The sequence below is a fragment of the Protopterus annectens genome, chromosome 5.part0 (genome assembly GCF_019279795.1).
Source record: "Protopterus annectens isolate FY-2018-M chromosome 5.part0, PAN1.0, whole genome shotgun sequence".
Taxonomy (NCBI): Eukaryota; Metazoa; Chordata; order Ceratodontiformes; family Protopteridae; genus Protopterus; species Protopterus annectens.
Genome location: NC_056735.1, coordinates 1,118,151,225 through 1,118,169,454, shown reverse-complemented (window position 1 = coordinate 1,118,169,454; position 18,230 = coordinate 1,118,151,225).

Sequence of the window (18,230 nt, the reverse complement as noted above, 5' to 3'; positions counted from 1 at the left end):
TTTGTAGTGAACATTTTAAATATAACCAGTATTCCTGAGGTGGAGAAAGTCCATTAAGGCAGGATCTTTCTTAGCCTGGAAAGCAAGCCAGTGATGAAATTTATAGCGGCCAGTGAGAGACAGAGGAAAGCAAGAAGCTTTTTAGTCTGTTTGGATAACTAAGTGAACGCAGTCCTTCGACCTTTTTTATCAGAAATGGTTGTAGTCTTTCTTTTGGCATTTATTAACTTTTGTGGATTTATTCTGTTGTGGACTACAATAAAGTGCGGTTTTGAGTGCGCTGTTTCCAGCTCTTCATTTTTTATTCTTTCTTTTGGCATGGTATTTTGCTGAGATACATGCCAAAAGGGGCGTTGCACTCAATAATTGCTCTTGTAAAGGAAGAATAAAAGGATGTTATGAACTCCTTGTCCCTAGATGATACCTTTACTAATGAGGTGGGCCATGTAAAAAGCTTTCCGTACAACGGAGACAACATGGTGGTCAAAAGTCAGGTTTCTATCAACCTGGGTGCCCAAGCACCTCACGACTGATGGCATCCTTACAACATTGTTATTAATGTGATAATTTGTGGGGACATCACTCCACTCAAAGGGGATGATGATGCATTTTTTGGCATATAGCTTGAGGCCATGTTTATGGCACCAGTCATTTGTTTGGGTGAGACCCTCTTGTAGCTTATTCAGAATTGTTTTATTAAGTCAGTAATGTGAATTCTTTACTTTATTGCAAATTTGTTGGCTTATTTTTGTGGATTATGGTATTGTAGGACTGCTAATATTGACATTTTAGGTAGTTGGACTGCTGGAGTGGTTTTCCCAGTGAGAAATGCTAGTGCTGTAGTGAATATCTGTTTATTTGTAAAAAAAAAAAAAAAAAAAAAAAATATATATATATATATATATATATATATTAAATAAGATGTTAGAGTTAACTGTTAGATTAGAGAATTTGAATGAGAATTAGAATTTTAAGGCACCTACAGTACAGCCAGGAGATTAACTTTGGTCTCCTGCAGCAGCGAAAGAGTTAACTATATGATATATTTTATATGCGGCCCCAAGACAATTTCTGTTCACTCAATGTGGCTCCAACAAGCCAAAAGGTTGGACACCCCTGGTCTAGAGGCCTATCTGTTTTCTTAGTGAGAGAAAGTGAACAGAATTGGTTTAATCCAGCCAGTGCATTCCTGCAATGTTATTGTTTGAATTATTGGTCTGATTTCTGTGCCTTAAATAGCCAGTGTTTTAAATTAGATATACCTGTTGCTCAAGCTGTTGCAGACAGACTGACTTACTGTCTGCTGTGCTGTGATATTTAGAAAAGATAAGAGTTTATTCTGTATTATCATCTGCACTTTTGATTTAATATCTCTATAATTTGTACAACTGTATTTTAATCTCCTTTTTGTTGTGTGATATAAGGCTGAATATCTGTTAGTGTTGACCTCAGTTTGTAGTAAAATCTTTTGTCTAGAGGCCTATTTGTTTTCTTAGGCAGAGAAAGTGAACAGAACTGGTTTAATCTAGCCAGGGCTTTCCTGCAACTCTTATTGTTTGGTTAATTGGTCTGGTTTCTGTTTCTGTGCCTTAAATAGCCAGTTTCTAAGTCAGATATACCTGTTGCTCAAGCTTTTGTAGAGAGATTGACTTACTGCCTGCTGTAATATTTAGAAAAGATGAATTTATTCTCAATGATCGTCTGCACTTTTGATTTAATATCTGTGAAATCTATACGACTGTTTTTACTCTCTATTTTTTGTCTGATAAACCTGACTGTCTCTTAGTGTTGATCTCAGTTTGTAGTGAAATCCTTTGCCTAGAGGCCTATCTGTTTTCTTAGTGAAAGAAAGTAGACAGAACTGGTTTAATCCAGCCAGGGCATTCCAGCAACTTTTATTGTTTGGATAATTGGTCTGGCTTACGTTTCTGTGTCCTGAATAGCCAGTGTTTTAAATCAGATATACCTGTTGCTCAAGCTGTTGCAGAGAGACTGACTTACTGCCTGCTGTGATATTTAAAAAAGATAAGTGTTTATTCTGAATTATCATCTGCACTTCTGATTTAATATCTCTATAATCTGTACAACTGTATTTTATTCTCCTTTTTGTTGTGTGATATAAAGCTGAATATCTGTTAGTGTTGAAATCCTTTGTCTAGAGGCCTAATTGTTTTCTTAAGGAGAGAAACTGAACAGAACTGGTTTAATCTAGCCAGATCATTCCTGCAGCTGTTATTGTTTGGATAATTGTTCTGGTTTGCATTTCTGTGCCTGGAATTGCCAGTGTTTTAAATCGGATATACATGTTGCTCAAGCTGTTGCAGAGAGACTGACTTACTGTCTGCTGTGCTGTGATATTTAGAAAAGATAAGAGTTTATTCTGTATTATCATCTGCACTTCTGAATTAATATCTCTATAATTTGTACAAGTGTATTTTACTCTTCTTTTTGTTGTGTGATATAAGGCTGAATATCTGTTAGTGCTGACCTCAGTTTGTAGTGAAATCTTTTGTCTAGAGGCCTATTTGTTTTCTTTGGCAGAGAAAGTGAACAGAACTGGTTTAATCTAGCCAGGACTTTCCTGCAATGTTATTGTTTGATTAATTGGTCTGGTTTCTGTTTCTGTGCCTTAAATAGCCAATGTTTTAAGTCAGATATACCTGTTGCTCAAGCTGTTGCAGATAGACTGACTTACTGCCTGATGTGATATTTAGAAATGCTAAGAGTTTATTCTGAATTTTCATCTGCACTTCCGATTTAATATCTCTATAATCTGTACAATTGTTTTTTACTCTCCTTTGTGTTGTGTGAAATTAAGCTGAATATCCGTTAGTGTTGACCTCAGTTTGTAATGAAATCTTTTGTCTAGATGCCTATCTGTTTTCTTAGAGAAAGTGAACAGAAGTGGTTTAATCCAGCCAGGGCTTTCCTGCAATGTTATTGTTTTGATAATTGGTTTGGTTTCTGTTTCTGTGCCTTAAATAGCCAGTTGTTTTAAATCAAATGTACCTGTTTCTCAAGCTGTTGCAGACAGACTGACTTACTGCCTTCTGTGTTGTGATATTTAGAAAAGGTAAGAGTATTTTTTCAATTATCATCCGCACTTTTGATTTAATATCTCTGAAATCTGTACAACTGTTTTTTACTCTCCTTTTTGTTGTGTGATAGAGCTGAATATATCTTAGTGTTGCCCTCAATTTGTAGTGAAATCCTTTGTCTATAGGCCTATCTGTTTTGTTAGTGACAGAAAGTGAACAGAACTGGTGTAATCTAGACAGGGCATTCCTGCAACTCTTATTGTTTGTATAATTGTTCTGGTTTCTGTTTCTCTGCCTTAAATAGCCAATGTTTTAAATCAGATATACCTGTTGCTCAAGCTGTTCCAGAGAGACTGACTTACTGCCTGCTGTGATATTTAGAAAAGATACAAGTTTATTCTCATATATGGTCTGCACTTTTGAGTGAATATCGATGTAATCAGTATAACTGTTTTACTCACCTTTTTGTTGTGTAATAAAGCTGAATATCTGTTATTAGTGTTGACCTCAGTTTGTAGTGAAATCCTTTGTCTAGAGGCCTATCTTTATTCTTAGTGAGAGAAAGTGAACATAGCTGGTCTAATCTAGCCAGGGCATTCCTGCCACTGTTATTGTTTGGATAATTGGTCTGATTTGCATTTCTGTGCCTTAAATAGTCAGTGTTTTAAATCAGATAAACCTGTTGCTCAAGCTGTTACATAGAGACTGACTTACTGCCTGCTGTGATTTTTAGAAAAGATGAGTTTATTCTCAGTTATCATCTGCACTTTTGATTTAATATCTCTGTAATCTTTACAACTGTTGTTGACTCTCCTTTTTGTTGTGTGATAGAGCTGAATATCTGTTAGTGTTGACCTCATTTTGTAGTAAAATCTTTTGTCTAGAGGCCTATCTTTTTTCTTTCTGAGAGAAAATGAACAGAACTGGTTTAATTTAACCAGGGCATTCTTACAACTGTTATTGTTTGGATAATTGATCTGGTTTCTGTTTCTGTGCTCTAAATAGCCAGTGTTTTAAATAAGATATACCTGTTGCACAAGGTTTTGCGAGAGACTGACTTACTCCCTCCTGTGATATTTAGAAAAGATGAGTTTATTCTCAATCATTGTCTGCACTTTTGACTTTATATCTCTGGAATCTGTGGAACCATTTTTTACTCTCCTTTTTTGTTGTGTGCTAGAGCTGAATATCTCTTAGTGTTGACCACAGTTGGTAGAGAAATTCTTTGTCTAGAGGCCTATCTGTTTTCTGAGTGAGATAAAGTGAACAGAACTGGTTTAATCCAGCCAGGGCATTCTGGCAACTGTTATTGTTTAGATAATTGGTCTGGCTTCTGCATCTGTGTTTTAAATAGCCAGTTTTTTAAATCAATATACCCATTCTCAAGATGTTGCAGAAAGACTGACTTACTGCCTGCTGTGATATTTAGAAAAGATATGAGTTTATTCTGAATTATCATCTGCACTTCTGATTTAATATCTCTATAATCTGTACAACTGTATTTTACTCTCCTTTTTGTTGTGTGATATAAAGCTGAATATCTGTTATTAGTGTTGATCTCAGTTTGTAGTGAAATATTTTGTCTAGAGGCCTATCTATTTTCATACTGAGATAAAGTGAACAGAACTAGTTTATTCCAGCCAGGGGATTCCTGCAACTCTTATTGTTTGGATAATCAGTCTGGTTTCTTTTTCTGTGCCTTAAATAGCCAGTGTTTTAAATCAGGTATACCTTTTGCTCAAGCTGTTGCAGAGAGACTGACTTACTGGCTGCTGTGATATTTTGAAAAGATGAGTTTATTCTCAGTTATCATCTGCACTTTTGATTTAATATCTCTGTAATCTGTACAACTATTTTTTACTCTCCTTTTTGTTGTTTGATAGAGCAGAATATCTTTTAGTTCTGACCTGAGTTTGTCATGAAATCCTTTGTCTAGAGGCTTTCTGGTTTCTTATAGAGAGAAAGTGAGCATAACTGGTTTAATCTAGCCAGATCATTCCTGCAACTGTTATTGTTTGAATAATTGTTCTGGTTTGTGTTTCTGTGCCTTAAATAGCCAGTGTTTTAAATCAGATATACCTGTTGCTCAAGGTGTTGCAGAGAGACTGACTTACTGCCTGCTCTGATGTTAAGAAAAGATAAGAGGTTGTTCTCATATATCGTCTGCACTTTAGTTTTATTATCTCTTTAATCTGTACAACTGTTTTTTACTCTCCTTTTGTTGTATGATAGAACTGAATATCTGTTAGTGTTGACCTCAGTTTGTGGTGAAATCCTTTGTCTATAGGCCTATCTGATTTCTTAGTGAGAGAAAGTGAACAGAACTGGTTTAATCCAGCCAGGGAATTCTTGCAACTGTTATTCTTTTGATAATTGGTCTGGTTAGTGTTTCTGTGCCTTAAATAGCCAGTGTTTTAAATCAGATATACCTGTTGCTGAAGCTTTTGTAGAGAGACTGACTAACTCCCTCCTGTGATATTTAGAAAATATGAGTTTATTCTCAATGATCATCTGCACTTTTGATTTAATATCTGTGAAATCTGTACAACTGTTTTTTACTCCCTTTTTTGTTGTCTGATAGACCTGACTATATCTTAGTGTTGACCTTGGTTTGTAGTGAAATCCTTTACTTAAAGGCCTATCTGTTTTTTTAGTGAAAGAAAGTAAACAGAACTGGTTTAATCCAGCCAGAGCAATCCTGCAACTGTTATTGTTTGGATAATTGGTCTGGATTATGTTTCTGTGACTTGAATAAGCCAGTGTTTTAAATCAGATATACCTGTTGCTCAAGCTGTTGCAGAGTGACTGACTTACTGCCTGCTGTGATATTTAGAAAATATAAGAGTTTATTCTCAATTATCATCTACACTTCTGATTTAATATCTCTATACTCTGTACAACTGTATTTTACTCTCCTTTTTGTTGTGTGATATAAAGCTGAATATCTGTTAGTGTTGACCTCAGTTTGTAGTGAAATCCTTTGTCTAAACGCCTATCTGTTTTCTTAGGGAGAGAAAGTGAACAGAACTGGTTTAATCTAGCCAGGGCATTCCTGCAACTCTTATTGTTTGGATAATTGGTCTGGTTTCTGTTTCTGTGCCTTAAATAGCCAGTGTTTTAAATCAGATATACCTTTTGCTCTAGCTGTTGCAGAGAGACTGACTTACTGCCTGCTGTGATATGTAGAAAAGATGAGTTTATTCTCAGTTATCATCTGCACTTTTGATTTAATATCTCTGTAATCTGTACAACTGTTTTTACTCTCCTTTTTGTTGTGTGATAAAGCAGAATATCTTTTAGTTTTGACCTCAGTTTGTCGTGAAATTCTTTTGTCTAGAGGTCTATCTGTTTTCTTAGTGAGAGAAAGTGAACAGAACTGGTTTAATCTAGCCAGATCGTTCCTGCAACTGTTATTGTTTGGATACTTGTTCTGTTTTGCGTTTCTGTGCCTTAAATTGCTAGTATTTTAAATCAGATATGCATGTTGCTCAAGCTGTTGCAGCGAGACTGATTTACTGTCTGCTGTGATATTTAGAAAAAATAAGAGGTTATTCTCAATTATCGTCTGCACTTTTGTTTTATTATCTCTGTAATCTGTACAACTGTTTTCTACTCTCCTTTTGTTGTGTGATAGAACTGAATATCTGTTAGTGTTGACCTCAGTTTGTGGTGAATTTATTTATTTATTTTACATTTGTTGACTGGGCTAGTCTAACTGGATACATGTCCATTTACAGTAGAGGCCCGGAGAGAAAAGCTCCAACACAAATACACAATATACTATAAAGGTTGTGACAGTTCAAGCTTGACGCAACTGTTATTAAAAAAGTCCAATACTGTTGTAGCAGTACAGGCTTGATGCACCTGTTATTAAAAAAGTACAAAACTAATGGTGAGCATAATACAAATAGTAAAGGTAATATACAAAAAGTTGTTTACTTTATACATATATACATACAATTAAATTGGAAAACATGATTTATATGAATCACTAAGGAGAAGTCAGTAGTTATTGCAGTTTAATATTAGTTGAAAAGTATATATAGGTATAAAGTAAGAAAGTTAATCAGGGTAGTACAAGGGCATAACCAATGAGTACTAAGAAATAGTTTTAGTTTCTGTTTAAAAAGTGTTATTGAGGACAGAGATAGGAGTTCAGTGGGAAGTAGGTTCCAGTGTTTTCCCACAGAATTAGAGAACAAAGAATCTCCTGCTAAGTTGTTTGATCTGCTAGTACTAATAAGTAGTTTATTAGAGGAGCATAGGTTCTTAAGATTGTTGTAGGGGTAATGAGAGTAGTGAGTATAGGTGTATTGGTGGGGTGATACAGGCTCTTATGGGTAATAGCAAGTTGGTGAAATAGAAGCTGATTTTGGAACTCTAGCCATCCTAATTGTTTAGGTTGCTACAATGATGAGTTCTAAAAGGAGAGCCATTGGCAAATCTAGCAATATTATTATAGGAAATTGCCAGTTTGTTGAGGTTGTTTTTTAAAGATTAGTGTATATAGGTGAAGCATAGAGTAGAGTGGAGATTAAATGAGTTCTGGCTATAGCGGTCCTGGCTAATGGAGTAAGAAAGGGTTTGATTCTATAGAGGGATCCCAATTTCTTGTTGACTGTTTTTATTGTACTGTTAATGTGATTATCAAAGTTAAGGTTGCTATCTATAGTTATTCCTAAAAGTTTGGTGGTTGGGTCAGGAGATATGAGAGTGCCGTTCTTAGATATGAGTGTGAAGTAAGTATGGGGTTGACTTACAGGTTGGAGTAAAAAGTAGAAGTTTAGTTTTTTAGGGTTCAGTAGGAGGCAGTGGTTTAGAAACCATTGTTCGACTGTATTAAATGCTTTTTGGGTAAGGGACTGTAGCTCAGAAGGAGAATTAGCTGAACAAATTATAGTGGAGTCATCTGAGTATTGAATACAGGTTGCATGAGGAATTGCTAAGTGGAGGTCATTAATAAAAATGGAAAATAGCAGTGGGCCTAATATGGTACCCTGGGTAACACCAAGGGAAATGGGGAGGTGTGTAGATAGATTGTTGTCCCATAGTACAGCCTGTTGTCTGCTGTCTAAGTAAGATTTGAACCAATTTAAGGCTAAAGGTTCAAGAGAAAGGGATTTAAGTATATCTATAAGGAGCTGGTGATTAACCATGTCAAAAGCTTTAGATAAATCTATAAAGACTGAAGAGAAAATATTGTTGTTACGGTTTTTATTTATGCAGTCTGTAAAGGATAGTGGTGGTACTGTGGTATGGTCTAAATCCATGTTGACAGTTGGCGAGTAAGTTATTTTGGATAAGATGTTTAAGTAGTTGCTTATGGACGCATTTTTCCATTATTTTTGCCAGTGGGGAGAGTAAAGCTAGTGGATGATAGTTTTAAAAGTCATTGGAGTTACCACCTTTATGTAGGGGGATGATGTGAGTGATTTTGCAGATAGATGGGATAGTTCCTTCTCTTATGGTTCTGTTTATCAGTATGGAAATGGGGAAGGCTATGGCTTTGGCTCCTTTTTGCAGGTATTCTGCTGGTAGTTGGTCAGCAGAGGGGGTGGTAGGTTTTAGTTTTTGGAGAAGAGAGCAAATAAAGGAAGTAGAAACAGATTGTAACTGAAATGATGGAAGTGGGCAAGTAGGTGAGGTTGCTAGATTAGAAGTACTTGGAGATAATTGACTAGCCAGAGTTTGGATGGCATCTGTAAAAATGAATTGAAGGCGTTGGCAGTTTGTGTTGGATTCTCACAGTTGGAGCCTTGGGGGTTAGGTGTAATAGACTGGCCTGGGTGTAGTAGTTTGTTAATGCTAGACCAAAACTTTTGTGGATTCTTTTGGTGAGTTTGTTGTAGCTGGAAGTAAAAGGTTTTTTTTTATCTAAGAGGATAGCTTTTTTTGCTGTATTTCTAAGTTGTTTAAAGTATTGGTGGTCTGTAGAATTCTTAGTAGTGCGCCATTTAGCCCAAGATTTGTTTCTAAGGAGGATTTTTTGCCTTGTAGCTATTGAGAGCCATGGGGCAGGTTTAGCCTTATTTCTAATGGAGCGTGATGGGGCATGGTGGTCAAGGATGGCTAAGAATGTGGAATTAAAGTATTCCACTGCTTCATCTAGTGGGAGGGATTTTAGCGGTAACCAATTGTAGTGTTTAAGTTCTAATTGGAATAGTTCTGGGTTAAAATTTTTTTGGTCCGTATTGTCCTAAAGGTATTTGGGTAAGTTATGTTGGTTTTGTGTCTGATGATATATCTTAGTGAGTGGTCACTTAGATCATCAGGGAGGGTTCCTACTTTGTATGTTTGAAGAGGATAATTAGTAAGAATCCAATCTAAGGTGCTTTCTTTGTTATTTGTTTTATTGATCCTGGTTGGGGAGGTGATGGCTTGTGAGAAGCCATATAGGTTAATATGGGTGGTAGGATGTAGAGTACTACAGGACTTCCAGTCGATATTAAAGTCTCCAAGGACTAAAGTTTGTTGTGGATGATTAATAGACAGCCAGTTTAGAATATTTTCAAGGGTATTAATGTTATTTCCAGGGGGAAGGTAGATACAAGCAATGTTTATGGATTTACATGTGTTGACCTGAAGTCTGGTAATGAGGATTTCTGCATTATTGTATACAGGTGGACTAAGGTTTGCAGTGGCAACTTGTAACTCTGTTTTATAAAGGACTTCTACCCCACCCTTTTTGTTTTTACGGTCTAATCTGAGGATATTGTAACCAGGTGGGGTGTCTTCATTGTCATTAATTGTAGGTTTTAGCCATGTTTCAGATAAACATAGGATGTCAAATAGGTGGATATCTAAGAGAGCGTGGAGGTGGGCAATTTTGTTGTTAATGCTATGTATGTTAAGATATGCTATATAAAGTGAGTTAGAAGGTTTAATTGGGGCTTGTGTACTAGTAATGTTAAAGTTGCCTTGTTCAGTGGCTGGAGTATTGTTTGGGCCAGGGTTAGGATGAATGTCCCCATCTAGCAGGGCTTGGAGGTATATTCTATATATAGGGTTGTGAAATTTACAGAAATAGTAAGGTGATTTTCTAATATGTAAATTGATGTACATAATATGGGCCAATCTATGATATTTGGCTTGTAAGTAGCAGCGTCTAGTTGTGATGTTGATGGTGGTTTGGGAGATAGCTAGTAGTGGTGTGGAAGTGAATTTGGAGGGGCAGAGAAGGTTGGGGTGTAATGGTTGTTCATAAGAGGTTAATAGATAGGTAATAGTTAGAGGAGGTAATAGGGAGGCCAGGATAAAAAATTTTGTTTGATATGGAATGGATAATTTAGCCATTATCTTAGTATAAGATGTGGAATAAAAGGGGGTAGGTAGTATTAACAGTTAGGAAGTTGTTACAAGAAAGGTAGGGAGATAGTATAATATGATCAGGTGAGGTGATTTGTCAAGAAGGGTGGGAAGTAGTAATAAGGTGTGCCAATTGATTGGAGCAGATATGATGGGGGTGTGGTTAACAGGAATAAATGTAGGACCTCTGGGGGTGGGTGGGAATTGGGGACAGGGAGGGGAGCGGAGTGGGTAGAGACAAGTGAGTGAAACAGCCAAGGTGAACAATCAGTGGAATGCTGATTGTAGAGGTAAGTTAATTTGAGATTGGTATAGAGTAAATAAGAAGTAGAATGGGAGTATATAAAGATGGAAAATGGGTAATTAAAGCAGAACAGGGTTGTGCGAAGGGTCGATAGTAGGAAGGGTATAGACAGCATACAATAGTATGAGTATTTTCTGGGATGGAGGGATATAAAAAGATAGGGAAAAGGTGCCACCTAGTGGACAGTCAGATGAATTACAGCAGAGGTAGTTTCTGGGGAAGGCTAGACTAGGGCTAGAAAGACGATCTATTTGGCTAGGGTAGGTAAGGTTAACGCAAGAGATGGAATGTACTTTGACTACAGGATACAGGGGGGGGGTATGGCTGATGGGTGACCAGGTAGAGAAGCTTGCAATTAACAACAACAAGGAATTAAGCAGCCTACAGATTAGCTTTAAAGTCAGTATGAGGACAACACATAGTCTCTTCTTTCTTTTCTTGGAAGAGCACAGGGGTACACTTATAAGGTGATGTTACAGCTGGTAGGTTAGGATGGGTCCTTAGTTCCCTGGTGGAAATCTTTTGTCTAGAGGCCTATCTGTTTTCTTAGTGAGAGAAAGTGAACAGAACTGGTGTAATCCAGCCAGGGCATTCTTGCAATGTTATTGTTTGGTTATTGGTCTGGTTTCTGTTTCTGTGCCTTAAATAGCCAATGTTTTAAATCAGATATACCTGTTGCTCAAGCTGTTGTAGACAGACTGACTTACTGTCTGCTGTGCTGTGATATTTAGAAAAGATAAGAGTTTATTCTGTATTATCATCTGCACTTTTGATTTAATATCTCTATAATCTGTACAACTGTATTTTACTCTCCCTTTTGTTGTGTAGTGTTGACTTCAGTTTGTAGTGAAATCTTTTGTCTAGAGGCCTATTTGTTTTCTTAGGCAGAGAAAGTGAACAGAACTGGTTTAGTTTAACCAGGGCATTCTTACAACTGTTATTGTTTGGATAATTGATCTGGTTTCTGTTTCTGTGCATTAAATAGCCAATGTTTTAAATAAGATATACCTGTTGCTCAAGCTTTTGCGAGAGACTGTCTTACTCCCTCCTGTGATATTTACAAAAGATGAGTTTATTCTCAATCATTGCCTGCACTTTTGACTTTATATCTCTGAAATTTGTACAACCGCTTTTTACTTTTGTTGTGTGCTAGAGCTGAATATCTCTTGGTAGAGAAATTCTTTGTCTAGAGGCCTATATGTTTTCTTAGTGAGATAAAGTGAACAGAACTGGTTTAATCCAGCCAGGGGATTCCGGCAACTGTTATTGTTTGGATAATTGGTCTGGCTTCTGCTTCTGTGTCTTAAATAGCCAGTGTTTTAAATCAGATATAGATGTTGCTCAAGCTGTTACAGAGAGGCTGACTTACCGCCTGCTGTGATATTTAGAAAAGATAAGAGTTTATTCTGAATTATCATCTGCACTTCTGATTTAATACCTCTATAATCTGTACAACTGTATTTTACTCTCCTTTTTGTTGTGTGATATAAAGCCGAATATCTGTTAGTGTTGACGTAATTTTGTAGTGAAATCTTTTGTCTAGAGGCCTATCTGTTTTCTTAGGGAGAGAAAGTGAACAGAACTGGTTTAATCCAGCCAGGGCATTCCTGTAATGTTATTATTTGGATAATTGGTCTGGTTTCTGTGCCTTAAATAGCCAGTGTTTTAAATCAGATATACCTGTTGAGACAGACTGACTTACTGCCTGCTGTGCTGTGATATTTAGAAAAGATAAGAGTTTATTCTCAATTATCATCTGCACTTTTGAGTTAATATCTCTGTAATCAGTACAACTGTTTTTTACTCAACTTTATGCTGTGTGATAAAGCTGAATATCTGTTATTAGTGTTGACCTCAGTTTGTAGTGAAATCCTTTGTCTAGAGGCCCGTCTGTTTTCTTAGTGAGAGAAAGTGAACAGAACTGGTTTAATCTAGCCAGGGCATTCCTGCAACTGTTATTGTTTGTATAATTGGTCTGATTTCTGTTTCTGTGCCTTAAATAGTCAATGTTTTAAATCAGATAAACCTGTTGCTCAAGCTGTTACAGACAGACTGACTTACTGCCTGTTGTGATATTTAAAAAAGATAAGAGTTTATTCTCAGTTATTGTTTGCACTTTTGATTTAATATCTTTGTAATCTGTACAACTGTTTTTTACTCTCCTTTTTGTTTTGTGATAGAGCTGAATATCTGTGAGTTTTGACCTCAGCTTTTGGTGAAATTCTTTGTCTAGAGGCCTATCTGTTTTCTTAGTGAGAGAAAGTGAACAGAACTGGTTTAATCCAGCCAGGGCATTCCTGCAACTGTTATATATGGATAATTGGTCTGGTTAGTGTTTCTGTGCCTTAAATAGCCAGTGTTTTAAGTCAGATATACCTGTTGCTCAAGCTTTTGTAGAGAGACTGACTTACTCCCTCCTGTGATATTTAGAAAAGATGAGTTTATACTCAATGATTGTCTGCACTTTTGATTTAATATCTGTGAAATCTGTACAACTGTTTTTTACTCTCTTTTGTTGTCTGATAGACCTGACTATCTCTTAGTGTTGACCTTAGTTTGTAGTGAAATCCTTTACCTAGAGGCCTATCTGTTTTCTTAGTGAAAGAAAGTAGACAGAACTGGTTTAATCCAGGCAGGGCATTACTGCAACTGTTATTGTTTGGATAATTGGTCTGGCTTATGTTTCTGTGTCTTGAATAGCCAGTGTTTTAAATCAGATATACCTGTTGCTCAAGCTGTTGCAGAAAAACTGACTTACTGCCTGCTCTGATATTTAGAAAAGATAAGAGTTTATTCTGAATTATCATCTGTAAATCTGATTTAATATCTCTATAACCTGTAAAACTGTATTTTACTCTCCTTTTTGTTGTGTGATATAAAGCTGGATATCTGTTAATGTTGACCTCAGTTTGTAGTAAAATCCTTTGTCTAGAGGCCTCTTTGTTTTCTTAGGCAGAGAAAGTGAACAGAACTGGTTTAATCTAGCCAGGACTTTCCTGCAACCCTTATTGTTTGGTTTATTGGTCTGGTTTCTGTTTCTGTGCCTTAAATAGCCAGTTTTGTAAGTCATATATACCTGTTGCTCAATCTGTTGCTGATAGACTGACTTACTTCCTGCTGTGATATTTAGAAAAGCGTTTATTCTGAATTATCATCTGCACTTCTGATTTAATATCTCTATAATCTGTACAACTGTATTTTACTCTCCTTTTTGTTGTGTGATATAAAGCTGAATATCTTTTAGTGTTGACCTCAGTTTGTAGTGAAATCCTTTGTCTAGAGGCCTATCTGTTTTCTTAGGGAAAGAAAGTGAACATAACTGGTTTAATCTAGCCAGGGCATTCCTGCAACTCTTATTGTTTGTATAATTGTTCTCATTTCTGTTTCTCTGCCTTAAATAGCCAGTGTTATAAGTCAGATATACCTGTTGCTCAAGCTGTTGCAGAGAGACTGACTTACTGCCTGCTGTGATATTTAGAAAAGATGCAAGTTTATTCTCATATATCATCTGCACTTTTGATTTAATATCTCTGTAATCAGTACAACTGTTTTTACTCACCTTTTTGTTGTGTAATAAAGCTGAATATCTGTTATTAGTGTTGACCTCAGTTTTGCAGTGAAATCCTTTGTCTAGAGACCTATCTTTTTTCTTAGTGAGAGAAAGTGAACAGAACTGGTCTAATCTAGCCGGGACATTCCTGCCACTGTTATTGTTTGGATAATTGGTCTGATTTCCATTTTTGTTCCTTAAATAGTCAGTGTTTTAAATCAGATAAACCTGTTGCTCAAGCTGTTGCATAGAGACTGACTTACTGCCTGCAGTGATATTTAGAAATGCTAAGAGTTTAATGTCAATTATTGCCTGCACTTTTGATTTAATATCTCTGTAATCTGTACAACTGTTTTTTTACTCTCTTTTTTGTTTTGTGATAGAGCTGAATATCTGCAAGTTTTGACCTCAGTTTGTGGTGAAATCCTTTGTCTAGAGGCCTATTTGTTTTCTTAGTGAGAGAAAGTCAACAGAACTGGTTTAATCCAGCCAGGGCATTCATGCAACTGTTATTGTTTGGATAATTGGTCTGGTTAGTGTTTCTGTACCTTAAATAGCCAGTGTTTTAAATCAGATATACCTGTTGCTCAAGCTGTTGCAGAGAGACTGACTTACTGCCTGCTGTGATATTTAGATAAGATAATAGTTTTTTCTCAAATATCATCTGCCCTTTTCATTTAATATCTCCATGCAACAGTTTTTTATTGTCATTTTTGTTGTGTGATAGAGCTGAATATCTGTTAGTTTTGATGTCAGTTTGTAGTGAAATCCTTTGTCTAGAGCCTATCTGTTTTCTTAGTGAGAGAAACTGAACAGAACTGGTTTATTCTAGCCAAGGCATTCCTGCATTTTGGTGTGTGATAGAACTGAATATCTGTTAGTGTTCACCTCAGTTTGTGGTGAAATCCTTTATCTAGAGGCCTATCTGTTTTCTTAGTGAAAGTGAACAGAACTGGTTTAATCCAACCAGGGCATTCATGCAACTGTTATTGTTTGGATAATTAGTCTGGTTTCTGTTTCTGTGCCTTAAATAGCCAGTGGTTTAAATCAGATATACATGTTGCTCAAGCCTTTGCAGAGAGAGTGGCACTTACTCCCTCTTGTGATTTTTAGAAAAAATGAGTTTATTCTAAATCTCTGCACTTTTGACTTAATATCTCTGAAATCTGTACAAATTTTTTTTACTCTCCTTTTTGTTGTGTGATAGAGCTGAATATCTCTTAGTGTTGACCTCCGTTTGTGGTGAAATCCTTTGTCTAGAGGTGTATCTGTTTTCTTAGTGAGAGAAAGTGAACAGAACTGGTTTAATCCAGCCAGGACATTCCTGCAATGTTATTGTTTGGATAATTAGTCTGGTTTCTCTTTCTGTGCCTTAAATAGCCAGTGTTTTAAATCAGATATACCTGTTGCTGAAGCTATTGCAGACAGACTGACTTACTGCCTGCTGCGCTGTGATATTTAGAAAAGATAAGAGTTTATTCTCAATTATCATCTGAAATTTTGATTTAATATCTCTGTAATTTGTACAACTGTTTTTTGCTCACTGTTTTGTGTGATAGAGCTGAATATATGTTAGTGTTGACCTTAGTTTGTAGTGAAATATTTTGTCTAGAGGCCTATCTGTTTTCTTAGTGAGAGAAAGTGAAGAGAACTGGTTTAATCTTTCCAGGGCATTCTTACAACTGTTATTGTTTCGATAATTGGCCTGGTTTCTTTTTCTGTGCCTTAAATAGCCAGTGTTTTAAATCAGATTTACACGTTGCTCAAGCTGTTGAAGAAATACTGACTTGCTGCTTGTTGTGATATTTTGAAAAGCTAAGAGTTTATCAGTTATCATCTGCATTTTTGATTTACTATCTGTGTAATCTGTACAAGTGTTTTGTACTCTCCTTTTTGTTGTGTGATTGGGCTGAATATCTGTAAGTGTTGACCTCAGGTTGTTGTGAAATCCTTTGTCTAGAGGTCTGTCTGTTTTCTTAGTGAGAGAAAGTGAACATAACTGGTTTCATCCAGCCAGAACATTCCTGCAACTGTTTTTGCTTGGATAATTTGTCTGGTTTGTGTTTGTGTGCCTTAAATATCCAGTGTTTTATATCAGATATACCTGCTGCTCAAGGTGTTGTAGAGAGACTGACTTACTGCCTGCTGTGATATCTAGAAAAGTTAAGTTTATTCTTAGTTATCATCTGTACTTTTGATTTAATATCTCTGTAATCTGTACAACTGTTTTTACTCTCCTTTTTGTTTTGTGAGAGAGCTGAATATCTGTTAGTGTTGAACTCAGTTTGTAGTGAAATCCTTTGTCTAGAGGCCAATCTGTTTCTTAGTGAGAGAAAGTGAACAGAACTCGTTTAATCTAGCCACAGCATTCATGCACCTGTTTATGTTTGGATAATAGGTCTGGTTTCTTTTTCTGTGCATTAAATAGCCAGTGTTTTAAATTAGATATACCTGTTGCTCAAGCTGTTGCAGGGAGACTGACTTACTGCCTGCTGTGATATTTAGAAAAGATGAATTTATTCTCAGTTATCATCTGCACTTTTGATTTAATATCGCTGTAATCTATCCAGCTGTTTTTACTCTCCTTTTTGTTGTGTGATAGAGCTGAATATCTGTTAGTGTTGAACTCAGTTTGTAGTGAAATCCTTTGTCTAGAGACCTATCGGGTTTTCTTAGTGAGAGAAAGTGCACAGAACTGGTTTAATCTAGCCAGGGTATGCCTGCAACTCTTAATGCTTGTATAATTGGTCTGGATTCTGTTTCTGTGCCTTAAATAGCCAGTGCCTTAAATCAGATACACCTGTTTCTGAAGCTGTTGCAGAGAGACTGACTTACTGCATGCTATGATATTTAGAAAAGATAAGAGTTTATTCTCAATTATCATCTGCTCTTTTGACTTAATATCTCTGTAATCTGTACAACTGTTTTTACTCTCCTTTTCATTGTGTGATAAAGCTGAATATCTGTTATTAGTGTTGACCTCAGTTTGTAGTGAAATCCTTTGTCTAGAGGGCTATCTGTTTTCCTAGTGAGAGAAAGTGAACAAAACTGGTTGAATCTAGCCAGGGCATTCCTGCAACTTTTTTTTTTTGGATAATTGGTCTGGTTTGTGTTTGTTTGCCTTTAATAGCCAGTGTTTTAAATCAGATATACCTGTTGCTAAAACTTTTATAGAAAGACTGACTTACTCCATCTTGTGATATTTAGAAAAGATGAGTTTATTCTCAATCATCGTCTGCAGTTTTCACAGGTCATAGGTAGGTACTAGGCTGTCAGCCCAAGGGCCTAAGTAAGCCTAGCCAACAACGTTCCCTGGATTACGCCAACCCAAGAAAGTTAATTTCCTGTGCCCCTGTTGAGCAGAGCCACAGAAGTGATCCCCGGATGTATTTCCTATTTCCCATCCACTCATCAAGATTTTTCTTGAAGAGTGTTAATGAGGAACTTTGGTTGACTTAGATGGGTAGCCTGTTCCAGAGTATGGAAAGTCTCTGGGACAGGAATCTATCCCTCCAGCAAGTCCTGTTTATTGTGGTGTCAAGGTTTAGGTCCCTAGAGCATGTAGCTCAGAGAGATTAGATTTATTTAGGTGTAGCATGTCCAACAGCTCTGGGTTTGACATAGCTTTATATGTTAGGCAGAGATCACCTCAGAGTAGGCGATATGCTACAGAGTAAAGCTGTTTTTTTTTTTAAATATCAGTGTAGGGCATCTGTTTGAGACCAGTAATTCTCTTTGTGAGGTACTTCGGTGGCCTTTCCAGCTGCTGCAGATGTCTTGTGAGGTACATTCCAAAGGGGGCATTGTACTCTATAATGGGTCTAATGAGTGTTGAGTAGAGGGGAACAATTACCTCTTTTTTCCTGGATGAGAACCCTTTTGTAATGAGGTGTGCCATGTAGAAAGATTCCCTGACTACTGTCCACCTGGGTCCCAGGGTCTCTTATCACACATTCGGTGTTAAGAAGACTGCTGCCTATGTGGTAGTTCATGGGTACATCGTTTTTACCAAAGGGGATAACAGTGCACTTTT